The 20,053-nt window shown below is 45.6% G+C and overlaps 1 pseudogene; it reads left to right on the top strand.

Moving 5' to 3' along the window:
• LOC131899548 (14-3-3 protein epsilon-like) lies at positions 1 to 767 on the top strand (annotated as a pseudogene).
• Positions 768 to 20,053: the final 19,286 nt, after the last annotated feature.

Raw genomic sequence — 20,053 nt, 5'->3', positions numbered from 1 at the left:
ATGGATGATTTGGAGGATCTGGTGTACCAGGCAAAGCTGGTAGAGCAGGCCTGGCGAAATGATGAAATGATGGAATCAATGAAGAAAGCAGCAGGGATGGACGTGGAGCTGACAGTTGAAGAAGGAAACCTTATATCTGCTGCATATAAAAATGTGATTGGAGCCAGAAGAGCAACCTAGAGAATAATCAGCAGCATTGAAGAGAAGGAAGAAAACAAGGGAGGAGAGGACTAACTAAAGATGATTCGGAAGTACCAGCAAATGGTTAAAACTGAGATCAAGTTAATCTGTTGTGACATCCTGGATGTACTGGACAAACACCTCAGTCCAGCAGCTAAAACTGGCGAGTCCAAGGTTTTCTATTATAAATGAAAGGGGCCTACCACAGGTATCTGGCCGAGTTTGCCACAGGAAACGACAGGAAGGAGGCTGCAGAAAACACCCTCGTGGGTTACTAAGCTGCTAGTGCCATCACCATGACAGAACCCCCTCCAAAGCACCCCATTTGTTTAGGTCTTGCTCTCAACTTTTCCATGTTCCACTATAAAATTCTTAATTCCCCCAATCATGCCTGTAGGTTGGCAAAAGCAGCTTTTGATGACGCCATTGCAGAACTGGACACACTGAGTGAAGAAAGCTATAAGGACTCTACGCTTTTTATGCAGCTGCTACCTGATAACCTGATGCTCTGGACCTCAGACGTGCAGGGCGATGGTGAAGAGCAGAATAAAGAAGTGCTGCAGTATGTGGAAGGTAAAAATCAGTGAGACACAATAAAGCCAACAAGAGAACACATCTCTGACCACCCTCCCTCCCCTCCGCTTCCCTGGGAAGTTCCCCACTGTCACTGAGAACCAGCAAATTTGACTTTCATATTTGGTCTCAGAATTTAGGTTCCTGCCCTGTTGTTTTTCTTTCTTTTCTCCCCTCCCCCTTTTTTAAAACAAAAAAACAGTTTTCAGAAGTTCTTAAAGGCAAGAGTGACTTTCTGTGGATTTTACTGGTCCCAGCTTTTAGGTTCTTTACAACACTAACTGGTTCTTTAACACTAACTGCATAGAGGCTGTTTCAGCATTACTGTATTGCTCCAGCCACAGGCAGCAACATCATCATTAGAAATGGAAATGATGTTTGAAAGCCATTAGACTTCTAGGTGATGCATCTAAGAAAGATTAATCGCACGATAGAGGCAAATGTAAAATGAATTTTTAAAATTAATTTATATAATAGCAAAAAATCATAATATTCTAATAAATTTCACTAGTGCAAAAATTAAAGTACCTTAAAATACAAGCTTATAAAATATTTATTTAAAATATTGAAAATGTAAAATGAATTAAAATTAATTTATATAATAGGAAAAAATCGTAATGTCATAACAATGTGGTCTTTTATTTTCACTAACCCTATTGCTGAAGATACCCATATTTGAGTCATAGAACATGGCAGAATCAAGTTGGTAATGACCTAAATGTTTCATCCCTGCTGGCTACTTTTCATGTGCTGGAAGGTGCTATGCAAGCTACCAAAGGAGAGCAGTAATCATCAGTTACACCTATCTATGAAACCTATGAGCCACAACAATGATCAGCCTAACACATGGCCATTGGTGTAATAGTAGCTCAAACAGTATTGGTGTAACCAACCATTTTTGATTGGATTTGAGTTCCTCTCCACAAGATGAAACCCATACTAGCACAGTTATCACACCAAGAACATACAGCTAGCAATCATAGGCCCTAGGGGAGAACTTACCACTATCATGCTGCTAAATGGACATCGTATTAAACTGACTTATCATTAGAGCCGTAGAATAATGTATCTCTTATCCCTCATCTAAGGAGCTTTGATTTACAGTAAATGGTGGTTAACATCATGGCCCACAACTGGCCAAGGTGCAGAGAATAAGAGACAGAAGAATGCTCAGCCCTAAAGGGAACCTATGTACCTCATCCTACCCTCACAAAGTTCAGAGATCATTGAGGAAGAGGACAAAGAAAGAGTATAATAATCTGAGGTGGTGGAGGAATACAAGGAACATCTGGACACAGTAGGGCAGATGCACATATGAACTCACACAAACTGCAACACCTTGAAAAAGAAAACAAACCTGTGCAAGCCCAAGGCAGACCAAATCCCAGCATGGAAGTGGGAGCTGGGCACACAATCCCTGCTGTGGGATGGTCTGTTTGTCAAGTGTGTTGCTAATTAGTCAATAAATAAAACACTGATTGGCCATTGGCTAGGCAGGAAGTGTAGGCAGGACAAGGAGGAGAATAAAACTGGGAAGTGGAAGGCTGAGTCAGAGAGACACTGCCAGCCACCATGAAGACAAATAGCATGTGAAGATGCCGGTAAGCCACGAGCCATGTGGAAAGGTATAGACTTATAGAAATGGATTAATTTAAGCTTAAGAACAGTTAGCAAGAAGCCTGCCACGGCCATACAGTTTGTAAGCAATATAAGTCTCTGTGTTTACTTGGTCGGGTCTGAGTGGCTGTGGGACTGGCAGGTGAGAGAGATTTGCCCTGACTGTGGGCCAGGCAGAAAAACTTAAGCTACAAATCCCCCACCTGCTGCCAAGCCTCATGACCTGAGTTCAATCCCTGGGACCCACATGGCGGATGAAGCAATTCCCACAGACTGCCTCAGATGCAAAGTAGTATAAACAATGGAATAGGAATCCAGAGTTCAGAGTTGAGTTCAGATACTTTCATTGATTAGAATTCAGACTGATTTTTCCAACATTGACCTTATTTTTTGTTTTGTTTTGGGTTTGGGTTTTTTATAGGGGGCTTTTGGTTTGTTTAGTTTTGTTTTACCTAGAAAAGACAGAAATTAATTTGGAACACAGTAACCAGATGTTGGGCCCTGGCCCCCATTTTTGGGGAGCTGTTACCTTGCTTGCTGACCTTGATCAGATGTCCTCCCTATGCTAATTCCCTGCCGGTTTCATTCCTGCATATTGGTGGAATGCTAGAATGTAAAACACCTGTAGCCTACTTTTGCCCTCCCAGGTTCTTCCACTGTACTGTAAGTCTGTATTTAAGGCCTCCTCCCTCCTTCAATAGGGGGCATTCTACTGAGAGGAATGACCCTCTGTCTTGTCTCTCTTTTTAATCCTCAGCCTCTCGCTGGGACATGGTGAATGGGTAGTAACGCGGGCGTCGCTACAACCAGAAAGCTTCTGAAATCTTATATTTGTCTTCTTTTGAGTCTATAAAAACTTTGCTAATATGAGGTTATGATACTCCTGTTTGCTGAATAACAATGTCAGGTAATTTGATATTTAGCCAATAAATCAAAACTTATTAATGTACTTGTGTCTATTGAATTACTCTTGTCACAGAACAGGATGAGTTAAATCAATCTCCCTTTAATGAGATCTTTCTTGATGAACATATTAAGGGTGGATATTTCAGAGTGAGACTTCAAACAAGGTGAATCTTATGGTGATGCAGTCTAAAACCAACAGTGTCCTGATGGATTAAAAAAGAACAATGGTCTTGATAGAGAATTAGATGACCTGGATAAACCTTCAAATGCAAAACATAAAAATACTAAAAAATAACCTAAAGTCTCCACCGATACCTGCTTACTGACAAAACAAAAGAATATTTAGGCTAAGCAATGAATGATGGTAAAATCTCTGAGAACTTCAACTGACTTGCTTCCAAGAGAATTGGGTGAGATTGAGTTAACTCTCAGAATCATGGGGAAATTCAAGGGCTTCAAAGCCCAACAGAAGATCCCCCATGAGACTAGGACAGGAAAATTTACTCCAGCATAAGGCAAACTAAGAAGTAAACCCTCATGGACAATCCAACCCCAAGAGAGAAGCCTGGAGAACTACAGGTAAATTTGCTAGTATCAACCTTTTTAGTGAGTACAAAAATAAAGCCTCAGAATTCATAACCACAAAGAGGTACATATGAGTAAGTCTAATTCACACTAACTTAATTGTGCCAAAAAACCTCAAACCAAGAATTTAATTCATATAGATTCCAGACTCACAGAAGAAAACTCAAATCATTTAGAGGAATGTCCTTTCTCTCAGCTCTCAAACATTCCATTGAATTTTTTCTGAGAAATGATAATGTTATATATACAAAAATTCTTACCTAATTTAGCAAACAAGACTGAAAAAGACAATAGAAAATTTAGGCTAGTGGATCATTATACATTAGAATTATTAGATATGAAACATAAACTGTAGTTAAATATAGCTTAATGAAAACAAAATGTTTAAACATACGAGTAAAGACCAGGCAAATAGGGAAAAGTATATACTTTCTGGAAAATTAAGATGATTTAAATAACCTCAACATTTTAAAGATAGTAGAACACATAGTGAGTACTTACGATATTTTGTTGAAGGAATAAATGATTATAAAAAATGTATTACCATAAGCACAAAAAATCTTGAAATGATAAGAGAATGTTGTGTTTTGCTAAATGGGTCCATTACCAATGAAAACTCGAGGATCAGATATTGGGTCAAAACCTTATGGATCAAAGAAGCACAGGAGGAGTGACCAGCTGACCTTCTCTTTCTTACCAGAGACCCACCCAGTACACCTTCTATCCACATGTCCCAGGTCAAAGAGAGCTCTTGAGTTCCAAGTTCCTCCCTCCTCCTTCCTGTCCAACTTCCCTATCTGTACTCCTGGCTTCTCTATGGCTAATTCCAGTCAGTTAGCCACTGGTTCCACCCCCTCATTCAACGTTAACACTATTAACATAGTCTAAGAGTGTCACAGTGTGATCAAATATCCTGCAACAAGAGAAGATATATAGATATCCCCGGCTCCAGAGAACAAGCATAGACAAAAGGACAAATAGATTGCTATCTACACCTTGTCCATAACAAGTCTAGAGTATGCAACACATCCAGTGAAGACTTCCTAAGTTTAATAAATATCAGAGAGTAGCTGAGATTATGAAATAGTGAAGAGAGAATTTCTAAAGAGATGGAAAGCTTAAAGCAGATGACAGTATTCCTGAAGAGAGTGAGTGAGAGAGGGAGAGAGTTGTTTCAAATGGCTGATTCACTGAAGTAGAATAGTTAGGTGAGAATTTGAATGTTGCCTCTCTAAAAGCTAAACATTTCAGTCAATACTAAGAAAAATTAAATACTTCTGCTTTCTGTTTACTTTGTATGTTTCCTGTCTTATTAACAAAATGTCAACGAGATTGGAAATGCTTTTTCTTGAATATTACTAAGGACCAGCCTTAATAATCGTCTTCCCAGGGGCCCATAAGAGAAGCTATGAATGGCGAGAATTATTTTGGGGCAAAGAATCTAAGTACATCGAGCTCTTTTGTCTGTCTACCTTATTCCTCTGGGATAAAATTCTGTCTACACAGCTTCAGTTCTGCTCTCATGCCTAGCTCCTTTCTTGCCTGATTTCTCTCTACATTTACCTGCTGACCTCTAAGCTCTCTCTTAATTCTCTCATCTTAGTTCTGCCCCATCTAGGTCCTCATCCATCTAGTTCTTCCCCATTTCAGCTCCTCTCCCATCTCCTTCTTTCTCATCTTGTTCCTCCTCATCTTGTTCTTCCCCATCTGGCTCTTCCTCATCTTCCATCTCGTTCCTCTATTACTCTCTTCTATCCCTTCAATCCAGTTCTTTCCCATCTCAATTTGTTCCTCTCCAGTTCTTACCCATCTAGTTCTTCCATTCTCTTTTCTCTTTTAAATCTAGTCCTTCTCTGAAAATAAAACTGCCCTTTTATCCCTTTGGCCCTTATTTCTCCAAGATATCTCTGCTCCCACAGTTTCTGGCAAGTATGCTCAGTTGCTAGGCAACTTGACTAGGCAACTTTCATCACAGCTAGATGTACCTGTAAGTTGGAACCCTTTAGTTCTGAGTTAATTCTTAAGGGTGGATCTAAAACTAGAGGTAAGATTTTGGAAAGGAGAAGGTTAAACTTAATTAGCACATCTGCCAGGCCTTCTCAAACAGATAGTCTAGATGCTTAATTCTGTTCTTAAAGAGTACAGAGGTATCTCGGATAAGATATTTTCATCCATCTGGGGATGGTCCTGGCCAGATGCTGCTTATGATAATAATTACAGAAAGGCCTAAAATTAGGAATCCTGGCTGTTACTGCCCAGAAGGTTATCTAAATATCCCTTTAATAGAGGGGAAATTGTGCCCAAAGAATGATGGAAAAGCTACAATAGCACACGAGAAATTCATAGCAGGAAATGACTTACAATCAAAAGCCAGTATCACCAAGACTCCTTGAGCCTCAGCTTGACCTCTGGAAGGCCCTTGGCTTCTTCCAGGTATTAGCTTGTCATAATCAGCTGAAATCCTTCTTCATGTATTTTTGTGGCTTGCAGCAGCTCTTCCAACTTTCTAGTCTCTTCAATATAGAGAGACAAGAAATAGACAAGAAAGAGGAGAAAGATGCTATGTACTAGAAGGCAGTTAAGCACACACCCTGACACAAAAGGCTGGTACTCTATAGGTCTTCACTCTGAGTCCAGAGAATTCTGCTGGCTTAGAGCTCTATCCTGGCCTCTGTACCCTGTGCATTCACACAGATAACTGGTCTAGGAAGAGCTAATCTAAAGAATTTAAACGGAACCAATGCATATGCACATATGCTACAAGTGGAAGCAAAGGCAAGAAAGGGGGAAATAAATAGCATGATGGATAGGACCTACTCAAAGAAACAAATTGCACTGCAATAAAGTCAAATAATGACCAAACACATTGCTAATAATTTTTAAAAGTTCATGGGGAAAATGCATTTACATAAATTGCACACACACACACACACACACACTCAGAACAAAATTAAATTGCTCAAGAAATGTTAAAACAATAGAAAATTTTGAAATGATATCAGAGAGCTCAGGAAAAAATGAAAAGGAGACAGACAAACAGAAACAGATATTAACGAAGATAGCATAAAGGAGAAAAGACATAACTAAGATCATGAGAGGTAGATTGGATTATAGAAAGAGAGAAGGAGAAAGGGGAGATTGGTTGGAGAAAAGCAATATAAAAATGAAAGAAAAATATAAAAGACATAGGAACTTAATGTTGTAAGATAGAAATAGGAGATCCAATACATATTGATTTTCCAGAAAAAGGGACAGGGCAAAATGGAACAAAAATTACTCAAATCTGTGTTAGACAGTTTCCTTAGTTTCAACATGTTTGATTATTTGAACCGAATATCAAATTGGATCAAAGGATATATGATTTATTTGATGTTTTAAAACACTTGATCAAAAAATACATGACATGCTATGAAAAATGATATTGAACAATAAATTTATTGATTTACAAGGCACAAAAAGATATATATTGAAACCGACCAAAATCATACATGTAGAAGGAGATCATATTAACCTCAAATCTTCATCTAGAAGCACTAATCATGAATGAACAAGGCAATCTTTAAAACACAATATGTTGCAAGTGTTGCTTAAATAGAAAGCCAAATATTTTTAGATATACATGAATCCAAAGAATATCCTTCTTTTTCCCCATAAATATATGTATATATTTCCCATTTATTGAAATTGGATCTTTTTCTCACATAATATATCCTGATTAATGTTTCTCCTCCCTCTAATCCTGTCGTGATATTTTATTTGTGCTGAAATGTGGTGATATTTTATTTGCATGTTAATAAAGTTTGCCTGGAGATCACAGGAAATAGCAAGCCGTTTTAAGTAAACACAAAAGTCAGGCAGTGGTAGCACACGCCCTTAATCCGATCACTTGGCAGGCAGGATCTCTGTGTGTTCAAGGTCACGCTAGGGAACAGATACAAGCGTGGTGGCTCACATCTTTAATTCCAGTACCAACCATAGAGACCCTGGAGGTCTGTACACGTAGGCAGTAACAAGCAAGTGAGCTAGCTGGGCTAAGAGTCAATGAGAGGGCAGAAGAGCAGGGCAATAAAAGCCTGGGTAGACAGGAAGTCATGGCATTTTGGAAGCTACAGAGCTGGTGAGGTAAGGTGGTTGGTGGCTCTCACTATTTCTCTGATCTCTGAGGCTTTCACCCCTATATTTGGCTCCCTGTTCTTTTTTAATAAGACCCCTTAGAAATTCGTCTACATAATCCTCCCAGTTTCTTCCCACCTCTTTCTCATTCAATCCACCCACTTTTTGTCTCTCATTAGAAAACAGACATCTAGGGGATAATAATAAAATGAAATATAAAAAAACTAAAATAAAACAATACATCAGAATAGGACCAACAAACAAAGGGGAAAGCATCCCTAAAAGAACAAACAGACACAGAAAACTACTTGAGCAGAAGATTATTTGACACATAGACTTGGAGGATAGGAGACTTGACCTGCCAATCTGGGCTGCTGTAGCGCTGCCTTGCTGCTCTGTCACATTCTGGGATACATCATGAGGACAGAAAGGCCAGGTGAGGGGGCAAGAGCAGGAAGGGAGGAGCGAGGGAAGTTTCCCTATCTGCAGTTCCACATGTCAGCGCCATCACAGTAGCAATCACTTTGAACTCAGGCTTCGTAAGGGACCTTCAGTTTCAGACAAGTACCTCTGTTTTCTTCTCTGAAGTAGTTAAATGTTAAAGGATCCACTGGGAAAGGCCAACTTACAACTACAATCCATTTTTAAGAATCTACAGTACTGGAGACAGACGATAAAGTGATTAGGATTCATTTTAGGAACATCACCTCTTCAGTGTTTCAGCCCATCTGTGTGTGTTGTCTTTTTTTTTCCTTTTTTTCGTCCTTTATTTTATTGAAACCATTTTTTCATATAATATATCCTGATTAAGATTTCCCCTCCCTCTACTTCTCCCATTTTTCTCCCAACCTCCATCCCATCCTAATCCACTCACTTTCTGTCTCTCATTAAAACGCAATTCCTTCTTAAAGTACGTAAAGAGGACTCATTTAACAAATTAAAGGGATTTATAAATAAGAGCAAATTTCTGATAAGCTTTAGCTCTACTGAAACAAAAGTTTAAAAATAAGATACTTGTGGAAATAATGATGATAAAATACAGTATGTTAGAAAAAGTGGCAATCTAAAATTAGTATCTTCTCAAAATAAAGCCATAAAATTGAAACCAAGTATAACTACATACTTTCTAAGAATTGGTTTTTGTTTATTTATTTGTTTATTTGTTTGTTTTGAGAAAGAATTTAAAGTTGGATGGGTAGGGAAGGGTAGAGGATTTGGAAGGACTTGTGGGATGGGGAAATCATGATCAAAATATGAATTTAAATATTGTCTTAAAGAATAAAATGTATAACAAGAAAACGAAATGTCAATGCAGAGCCTGGAGAACAGTGGCAAAATGGTTCCCTGGTGTGGTAGCTTGTTTCTCTACTGCTGTGACAAAGCACAGACCAAAACAATTCTGGGAAAGGGTTTATTTGGCTTACAGGTGACAGTCTACTGTGGAAGGAAGTCAAGGCAGGAATTTGAGGACAGAAATCTGGAGGCTGAATCTGAAGCAGAGAATATGAATGAATGTTGCTTGCTGGCTTCTGCTCTGCCTTACTATGCTACCTTTCTTATATAGCCTATGTCCACCTCCCTAAGCAAGGGACCACACACAGTGGGCTAGACCTTTCCTCTATCAATCAGCAGTCAAGAAGATGTCCCACACACATGCCCAAAGGCTAGCTAATAAAGGCAGTTCTTAAACAAATGTTCCTTCTTCCCAACTTGACAAACAAAACCAAAAATCAGACAGTATATCTGGCATATACAAGCGTCTGGTCTTGAATTCCAGTACTAGGACACAAAAATTAAAAGAAATGGTCATCTTTTTTAAAATATTGTGTCAGTTGCTTGGTAAGACACATAGCAACAGGGACACACAACCATTTCTAATAGAAATGCAAAATAAGAATGCCACTTTAGAAATGGTGTGACAACACCTTACCATGCCAAACATTGACATACTATTCTCCAAAATATTGACCCCCCAACACACACACCTGCAAGGATGGAGGTATGCCAAAGGAAGAAAAACAAGTCTCTATGAAATTGCAGCAATATACACAATAAAATGAATATAGACATATTGAATGATAACACAAAGTATAGAATAAATATGTATGCATCCACACTGATATAAATAAATGTGAATGCTGCGACTTGGATGTAAGTTGCTTCCGACAGGCTCATATGTTTAAGAACTTGGTTCCCATATAGTACTGCTGTTTGGGAGGCTGTGGAATATTTGGAAGACAGGGTCTCCTAGCTGATGAATATAGATCACTAGAGGTGGGTTTTGAAGGACAGAGCCTACCCAGATTCTGGTCCCCTTTCTGCTTTCTGATACGTTAAGACCAGAACACGTCTGTCACATCTTCTCCCACCATACCGTTCTATCTAGTCTTTTCTGTCATGGTCTGAGTGCTGACTCTGAAACCAGGAGCCCCAGAGTGAAATTCAATCAGATGCTTTCTAAGGCAGGGACGGTCTTTGAGGTTTTCTCCTAACATCAAGAGGGGTTTTCTCAGCTGCTTGATGCTCTTGTTTGTAAAGAGGAACTATCCATTGTTTTCACTTGCTACCAGCACTATTGTGGCTAATCTTCTCTTGATTGCTTGCCAGCAAGATCTACATTTTAATAGCTCCTTGCATTTGAGTCTTCTCATTCTTGCTTCAGAATAGTTAGTCCCCTTAGGAAGCATTATAGAGCTCTCTGTTCTAACAGCCTAACTCCCAGCATTGGCAGGCATTGTTTATTACTGCTCTGTGGATGGAGGCAGAAGTCTATTATTCTCCCACCTGTATCTTTTAGTGTCAGGACAAAGTCATCCCTAGACTCCCTGGCTCCTCTTTACCTCTCAGTATGAAGTCTTTTCCTTATAAACCAGCTTAGGTAAGGTTTAGGAGGACCATCGTTCTTGGCCAGTTTATGGAGAAAGTTGCCCAGTTGCAATGGGCCAAGCATCCCAACCATCAGCTCCCTTGGACCTCATATTCATTCTCTTTCTGCTCTTTGCAGTTCTCAGAGCCCCCTAACCTCATAGGCCCTCAAGTCCCACCACCAGCCCTAAGCACCGCCTTGTGGTTTTTACACAGAAACTCTTCCCCAAACTTCCCGTCACCCTTACATGGATCCTAGGAAAGGATCTAATGATCAACTTACACTTAAAATGTGAACTTTTAATGGATAACGATCTTGATCTTTGTATAAATATTTTCTGTATAAACAAAAACGAAAAGAGTTTATACTAACTTATGGTGCCTTCTATCATCGGTAACAATTATTCTAAACAATGGTATTTGGGTTTACAAGTCAGGTTTAGCAGTTTTTATCCTTTAACAGATGATCAGCCACAATGAAAGTCACAATTATGGTACCCCTCCTCTCCATTAAATGACCTCAGCAACTATCATTCTATAACAATTAGATATCAGTACTTTAATACTGAGTATGTACATGAATCCCTGAAGAATGATGTTCAAATGTAAACTGCTGGGTAGGTCTGCAGTAGAGAATTCTAACTTGCTCCCAGGGGAAACTTTACTTAGAATAACACTGCATAAAAATTAATCTAAAGGAGACTTGATCCTTGACTGAAAATTGGAGTCTTTAGTTCCATTCGTCTACTACACCAAGGATGCTAAGTTATTTACCTTTGGGATGGACTTTTAAAATATTACTAAATTCAGAAATGATCCCTGACCTGTATGTCCCCTCTTGAAAACCCTTGATCCCCACAAACCATAACACTGACAAAAATGAAGAAACACAAGGCAACAAAAAGCTTAGCAAGTAAAGGAGTTTGCTGTGCTAGCCCAACAACCATAGTGTAAGCGCAAAATCCCAGGGTGGAAGGACAGAACTGACTCTTGAAAGTTGTCCTTGAACCTCTACATGAGGTCCTTCACACATGTGCACACAAACACAGATACACACACACATACAGACACAGACACAGACACACACACACACACACACACACACACACACACACACACACACACACACAAATAGCACGTTTCAGAGATCCAGCAGCAGTCTACAAGACTCCACCTACCAGGGTGAGCAGTATAGCTGCCAGGATGGCCTTAGGTCTGCTGACCCAAGCTTCCAGGGCAAGGCGGCGAGCAAATAAGGGGCCTCCAAGGCTGACCCCGGACCTGCTAGAGCAGTGGGGTGGTGGTGTCCCAGAACCAAGAGCACACGGGAAGTTGTGACACCAGGGGAGACTACTGCCCATGGACCGATGGTCTCATATTGAGATAGGAGAGGAGAAGGGCTTCCTTCCAAAATCTTGGGCTCCGTGGTGAAGAGCATTCAGGTGGATGCTGCCCCACATCACAAGAAGCAGGGTCCACCGGGGGCACAGGACATCAACAACCTTGTCTCAAAAGGCAGATCGTCCAGGTCCCTGAGGTGGAGACAAGGACACATCAAAAGAAGAAACATTGCACCCACCTGCCCTCTTGCCTACCAAACCTTGGGCCCAGGCCCCCACCTTAACCGTCTCCTAGGCAGCACCAGGCAACCATTCTGACCTACCTCCAGCTCTGTCATAATCCCTCTCCCCTGCACAGTCCTCCACCTCCCACCCCTAACCTCCCACCTCCCGACCCTACCCTACACCAACTACCAGGCACCACTCAGGAAACTTCTCTTTCTGTTCTCTAACTTCCTCAAGACCCTATCAGGCATGGAACTCTCTGTATCCTCTGTGGACAACCACCTACCTGTGGCAGGGCCTAGGCACACACAGGACTCAGCTCTCTCAACAGATTCAAGTGGACCAAGGACAGGCAACATAAAAGCTGAGGGACAAGAAGCAATTCTCACTCTTAACTCCAGGATGCCTGCAGCACACACCCACCCTGTCTGTCCTTATGGATGTCCCACAACATTCCAGGTGTCCTACACAAAATTCCCTCCAGGGACACAGATCCATGGAACAGAAAAAAAGTGTCCATAGACAGAGTGGGTCTGCCCACCAGCCTGCATGAAAAACAGCCACAAACTAGAGAACACCCAACACCCCACAAGCAGATTCTCATTTGCTCTCTCCACACTCTCTCATCCTGCCCTTGCCCCCTCTCTCTCCCTGTCGCCCCCCCTCTCATTTATCTATCCTCCTCTACCTCCACCTCCACCTCCACCTCTATCTCTGTCTCCCTCTGTCCCTGTCTCCCATGTACAGTCCCATCCCTGGTATCCAAGGTAGCTAGGCCATGTTCATTTGGGAAATGCTTTGTATTCCCCAACGGGAAGCCTTCCTTCCATGAGCACTGAAAGTCTCCAGAAGCCATCCTCCACACTGCTGATATCTTCTTGATGGAGCCTAGAAGAAAATCACTCTCCCTGCCACCTGGAGACAAGCTTGTCTATGGTCTTCCAACTCTCCATCTCTACAAAGCCTCCTGGAGACATTTGGTGAGGCTAAAAGGGGAGCTTCCTGGGCCAGGGGGTGAGGTTGGAGGCCCTGACTTCCTAGACCTGCCTGGCAGGCCACTCCAAAGGACAGTCCTGCCACCTACCCGATGGTTCTGACACAATGCTCTCAGCCACCATGCCCCAGCACACCCCTGAGCCCCAAACCACACACAGGATGCACCACTGAAAACCTTGTGCTCACCAGAACTGGAGCTGAAGGATGGAACCTTATAATTCTCCACTACATGCCAACCTGTCCTTCCCTCAACCCTGGCCTGACCACCATAACTCTTACATACTGTGCCTCTCAGGCACTGCTTATGCACACTCACAGGATTAGGCCACAACAAAACCAGGAACACACAAACACCCATTACACACACACACACACACACAGAGAGAGAGAGAGAGAGAGAGAGAGAGAGAGAGAGAGAGAGAGAGAGAGCAGTTCTAGGTCTACAGTTAGTGTCCTCTGTTAATATCAGAGCCTTCTTTAAGAGTTCCTCCTGCTGAAATGATGTCTGGACAGGGCAGTGCAGGACAACGGGCTTTTTGAACTTGACCCTGGGAGTTCTCCCTGGGTTTAAGGCAAAGGGAGCTAGGCAGGAGAACACAAGAAGGAGTATGCGGCCTGCATGTATCCTGCATGACACAGAGGAGGCTTGTCACGGGAGGCAGGGACCATGAAACCTGGCCACCATGGTACCTAAGTTCTTCCTGGCCCCTTTGTGAGCACCCCTGAGTCCAAACCCTGGTCTGGATGCTTCTACTGGGATTCCCCTTGAGCCACCACACTGCCTTGAGCTCCTGGATCACTGGGTACACACAACCAGCTTGCATAGGATGATGATGGGGGGCGGGGGAGGGACCTCGCAGACCACTTGTAGGATTCTGGGGTTTTGCTTTGGAGCAGGAACCTTTTCTGACAGGTTCCAGTCCCTGAATTCCACCTGTAGCACAGCTCAAGGGCAAACCCTGTCAAAGGAACAAAAGGCAATTCAGAGAGAAGGCCTGGCAGCCAGAAAGGAGAGGGGCTTTCAGGAGAAGTTAAATGGATGACAGACATTTGGCCACAGTGGCTAGCACCAGACCTGAGACCCTGAGCACCTCCCAGAGATGCTGGGCAGAGTTTGTGTGGTTTCTCAAAGTGAGCTGTGGATACTGCTAGGGAGGCTCAGACAAACAATGGGCGGTCCTGCGTGGCCTGGTGCACCACGGTAAGGGCGGGCAGGCAGGCACACAGGATGTTTCCCCAAAACGACCATGATGCAGCCCAGGCTGCACAATCCCCTGCGGAGAGGTCCTCTGCTGCTGTCAGACATGGCGGCCTCAGGACCCGGGAGGCTGTGCTTCCGTCACCGGCAAGCCAAGTCTCGTGGCCCCCGCCCAGAGCTGGTCACCTGGACCCTGCTTCCTCCTCCAGCTCTCCTGGGTCAAGGAGCGGGCAAGAGAACCTCTTTGGTGCTGGGAGACCCAGGCGGGAGCCCTTCCCTAGCCAGCCCGCCCCCATTTCCAGGGAAGCACAGGGACTTGGTGGCGGAATCGGCAAACTGAATCCGCGTGATGGCAGCAGTGCACCAAGAATGCCAAGGGTCAAGGATGACAGGTGTTCTCCCTCTGCCCTTCGCACAGCAAAAAAAAAAATTAAAACTTAAAAAAAACCAGAGATCTCCTCCCAAGCTCCAAGATGGAGGCCAACCATGCAGGCCGGGACTGGACAGACATGAGGCTCTAGTGCTGCTGCTCGGGACCCCAGGTTGATCAGCAAGTGGGGGTGCATGGGGCAGATTGCGGTTACAAACCTTAACAGGTTCCTCCATGCCCTGCACTGCCCTGAGACACTCGGCTTTGGGCGCTTACCAGCCCAGAAGGCCCCGCCTGAGAGTATCATGTGGTACCTGGAGAGTGGCCAGGTGGTGGAGGGTGTGATGGAGGGAGCCAAGTGGGGAGTGTGTGGATGTGGGCATAGAAGCTCTTGAGAGCCCACACCAGACCCTAAGGGAATCCTCCACAAACTACATGCCAATCTGGATTATAGGGGAGGAGCCTCAGAAACATACTCATGGATTTGGGGACCAAGGGCTGAGCTTTGCCCCCTAGCTGCCAAACCAGGGTATTCTCACAGCTGCATCCCTGCCCTTGCCCTGCTAGAACTCCAAACACACACATACACACATACACACACACACACACACACACACACACACACACACACACAGACAGAGTAGCTTTCAGAGATCCAGCTACTGTCTACATGATTCCACCCACCAGGGTGACCAGTACAGCTGCCAGGATGGCCTTGGGTCTGCTGACCCAAGCTTCCAGGTCAAGGCTCCAGCCAAGAGGGGCCTCCCAGGCTGACCCTGTTCCTTCTGGGGGCAGTGGGGTGGTGATGTCCCAGAACCCAGAGCACAGGAGAAGATGTCATGCCAAGGGACACGTCCAACCAACTGAATGGGGCCCTAGGCCCACCCCCGGGCTTCCCACCTGGCAAAAGGCTGCTCCCTGATGGACACAGGGCAAAAGGACATGCAGCTGTGAGCACTAGTCAGGGCTCCAGGATAGGGGGACTGAGTCCCGTATCGTCCCATACCCCATGGTCCCATTGACTAATATATAATGAAAGAGGAAAAGGGCTTACGTCCAAAACCTTGGTCTTGGAAGTGATGTGCGTTCAGATGGATGTGCCCCACACCATCCAAAGCAGGGACCACAAGGGGCCAGGGACATGCACGACCTCGCCTAAACAGGCAGGCCGTCCAGGTACCTGAGGTGGAGACAAGGACACATCAAAAGAAGAAACATTGCACCCACCTGCCCTCTTGCCTACCAAACCCTGGGCTCAGGCCCCCACCTTAACCGTCTCCTAGGCAGCACCAGGTAACCATTCTGACCTACCTCCACCTCTGTCACAATCCCTCTCCCCTGCACAGTCCTCCACCTCCCACCCCTAACCTCCCACCTCCCGACCCTACCCTACACCAACTACCAGGCACCACTCGGGAAACTTCTCTTTCCCTTCTCTAACTTCCCCAAGACCCTGTCAGGCATGGAACTCCCTGTATCCTCTATGGACACCCACCTACCTGTGGCAGGGCCTAGGCACACACAGGACTCAGCTCTCTCAACAGATTCAAGTGGACCGAGGACAGGTAACATAAAAGCTGAGGGACAAGAAGCAATTCTCACTCTTAACTCCAGGATGCCTGCAGCACCCACCCACCCTGTCTGTCCTTATGGATGTCCCACAACATTCCAGGTGTCCTACACAAAATTCCCTCCAGGGACACAGATCCATGGAACAGAAAAAAAGTGTCCATAGACAGAGTGGGTCTGCCCACCAGCCTGCATGAAAAACAGCCACAAACTAGAGAACACCCAACACCCCACAAGCAGATTCTCATTTGCTCTCTCCACACTCTCTCATCCTGCCCTTGCCCCCTCTCTCTCCCTGTCGCCCCCCCTCTCATTTATCTATCCTCCTCTACCTCCACCTCCACCTCCACCTCTATCTCTGTCTCCCTCTGTCCCTGTCTCCCATGTACAGTCCCATCCCTGGTATCCAAGGTAGCTAGGCCATGTTCATTTGGGAAATGCTTTGTATTCCCCAACGGGAAGCCTTCCTTCCATGAGCACTGAAAGTCTCCAGAAGCCATCCTCCACACTGCTGATATCTTCTTGATGGAGCCTAGAAGAAAATCACTCTCCCTGCCACCTGGAGACAAGCTTGTCTATGGTCTTCCAACTCTCCATCTCTACAAAGCCTCCTGGAGACATTTGGTGAGGCTAAAAGGGGAGCTTCCTGGGCCAGGGGGTGAGGTTGGAGGCCCTGACTTCCTAGACCTGCCTGGCAGGCCACTCCAAAGGACAGTCCTGCCACCTACCCGATGGTTCTGACACAATGCTCTCAGCCACCATGCCCCAGCACACCCCTGAGCCCCAAACCACACACAGGATGCACCACTGAAAACCTTGTGCTCACCAGAACTGGAGCTGAAGGATGGAACCTTATAATTCTCCACTACATGCCAACCTGTCCTTCCCTCAACCCTGGCCTGACCACCATAACTCTTACATACTGTGCCTCTCAGGCACTGCTTATGCACACTCACAGGATTAGGCCACAACAAAACCAGGAACACACAAACACCCATTACACACACACACACACACACACACAGAGAGAGAGAGAGAGAGAGAGAGAGAGAGAGAGAGAGAGAGAGAGCAGTTCTAGGTCTACAGTTAGTGTCCTCTGTTAATATCAGAGCCTTCTTTAAGAGTTCCTCCTGCTGAAATGATGTCTGGACAGGGCAGTGCAGGACAACGGGCTTTTTGAACTTGACCCTGGGAGTTCTCCCTGGGTTTAAGGCAAAGGGAGCTAGGCAGGAGAACACAAGAAGGAGTATGCGGCCTGCATGTATCCTGCATGACACAGAGGAGGCTTGTCACGGGAGGCAGGGACCATGAAACCTGGCCACCATGGTACCTAAGTTCTTCCTGGCCCCTTTGTGAGCACCCCTGAGTCCAAACCCTGGTCTGGATGCTTCTACTGGGATTCCCCTTGAGCCACCACACTGCCTTGAGCTCCTGGATCACTGGGTACACACAACCAGCTTGCATAGGATGATGATGGGGGGCGGGGGAGGGACCTCGCAGACCACTTGTAGGATTCTGGGGTTTTGCTTTGGAGCAGGAACCTTTTCTGACAGGTTCCAGTCCCTGAATTCCACCTGTAGCACAGCTCAAGAGCAAACCCTGTCAAAGGAACAAAAGGCAATCCAGAGAGAAGGCCTGGCAGCCAGAAAGGAGAGGGGCTTTCAGGAGAAGTTAAATGGATGACAGACATTTGGCCACAGTGGCTAGCACCAGACCTGAGACCCTGAGCACCTCCCAGAGATGCTGGGCAGAGTTTGTGTGGTTTCTCAAAGTGAGCTGTGGATACTGCTAGGGAGGCTCAGACAAAAGATGGGCGGTCCTGCGTGGCCTGGTACACCACGGTAAGGGAGGGCAGGCAGGCACACAGGATGTTTCCCCAAAACGAACATGATGCAGCCCAGGCTGCACAATCCCCTGCGGAGAGGTCCTCTGCTGCTGCCAGACATGGCGGCCCCAGGACCTGGGAGGCTGTGCTCTTGCCACCAGCAAGCCAAGTCTCGTGGCCCCCGCCCGGAGCTGGTCACCTGGACCCTGCTTCCTCCTCCAGCTCTCCTGGGTCAAGGAGCGGGCAAGAGATCCTCTTTGGTGCTGGGAGACCCATGCGGGAGCCCTTCCCTAGCCAGCCCGCCCCCATTTCCAGGGAAGCACAGGGACTTGGTGGCGGAATTCGCAAACTCAATCCACGTGATGGCAGCAGTGCACCAAGAATGCCAAGGGTCAAGGACGACAGGTGTTCTCCCTCTGCCCTTCGCACAGCAAAAAAAAAAAAAAATTAAAAATTAAAAAAAGCCAGAGATCTCCTCCCAAGCTCCAAGATGGAGGCCAACCATGCAGGCCAGGACTTGACAGACATGAGGCTCTAGTGCTGCTGCTCGGGACCCCAGGTTGATCAGCAAGTGGGGGTGCATGGGGCAGATTGCGGTTACAAACCTTAACAGGTTCCTCCATGCCCTGCACTGCCCTGAGACACTCGGCTTTGGGCGCTTACCAGCCCAGAAGGCCCCGCCTGAGAGTATCATGTGGTACCTGGAGAGGGGCCAGGTGGTGGAGGGTGTGATGGAGGTAGCCAAGTGGGGAGTGTGTGGATGTGGGCATAGAAGCTCTTGAGAGCCCGCACCAGACCCTAAGGGAATCCTCCACAAACCACATGCCAATCTGGATTATAGGGGAGGAGCCTCAGAAACATACTCATGGATCTGGGGACCAAGGGCTGAGCGTTGCCCCCTAGCTGCCAAACCAGGGTATTCTCACAGCTGCATCCCTGCCCTTGCCCCGCTAGAACTCCAAACACACACATACACACATACACACACACACACACACACACACACACACACACACACACACAGACAGAGTAGCTTTCAGAGATCCAGCCGCTGTCTACATGATTCCACCCACCAGGGTGACCAGTACAGCTGCCAGGATGGCCTTGGGTCTGCTGACCCAAGGTTCCAGGTCAAGGCTCCAGCCAAGAGGGGCCTCCCAGGCTGACCCTGTTCCTTCTGGGGGCAGTGGGGTGGTGATGTGCCAGAACCCAGAGCACAGGAGAAGGTGTCACGCCAAGGGACACATCCAACCAACTGAATGGGGCCCTAGGCCCAACCCCGGGCTTCCCACCTGGCAAAAGGCTGCTCCCTGATGGACACAGGGCCAAAGGACATGCAGCTTGAGCACTAGTCAGGGCTCCAGGATAGGGGGACTGAGTCCCGTATCGTCCCATACCCCATGGTCCCATTGACTAATATATAATGAAAGAGGAAAAGGGCTTACTTCCAAAACCTTGGTCTTGGAAGTGATGTGCGTTCAGATGGATGTGCCCCACACCATCCAAAGCAGGGACCACAAGGGGCCAGGGACATGCACGATCTCGCCTAAACAGGCAGGCCGTCCAGGTACCTGAGGTGGAGACAAGGACACATCAAAAGAAGAAACATTGCACCCACCTGCCCTCTTGCCTACCAAACCCTGGGCTCAGGCACCCACCTTAACCGTCTCCTAGGCAGCACCAGGCAA

The sequence above is a fragment of the Peromyscus eremicus genome, chromosome X (assembly GCF_949786415.1).
Source record: "Peromyscus eremicus chromosome X, PerEre_H2_v1, whole genome shotgun sequence".
Classification (NCBI taxonomy): domain Eukaryota; kingdom Metazoa; phylum Chordata; class Mammalia; order Rodentia; family Cricetidae; genus Peromyscus; species Peromyscus eremicus.
This window is presented reverse-complemented; position numbering and strand designations above follow the sequence as displayed.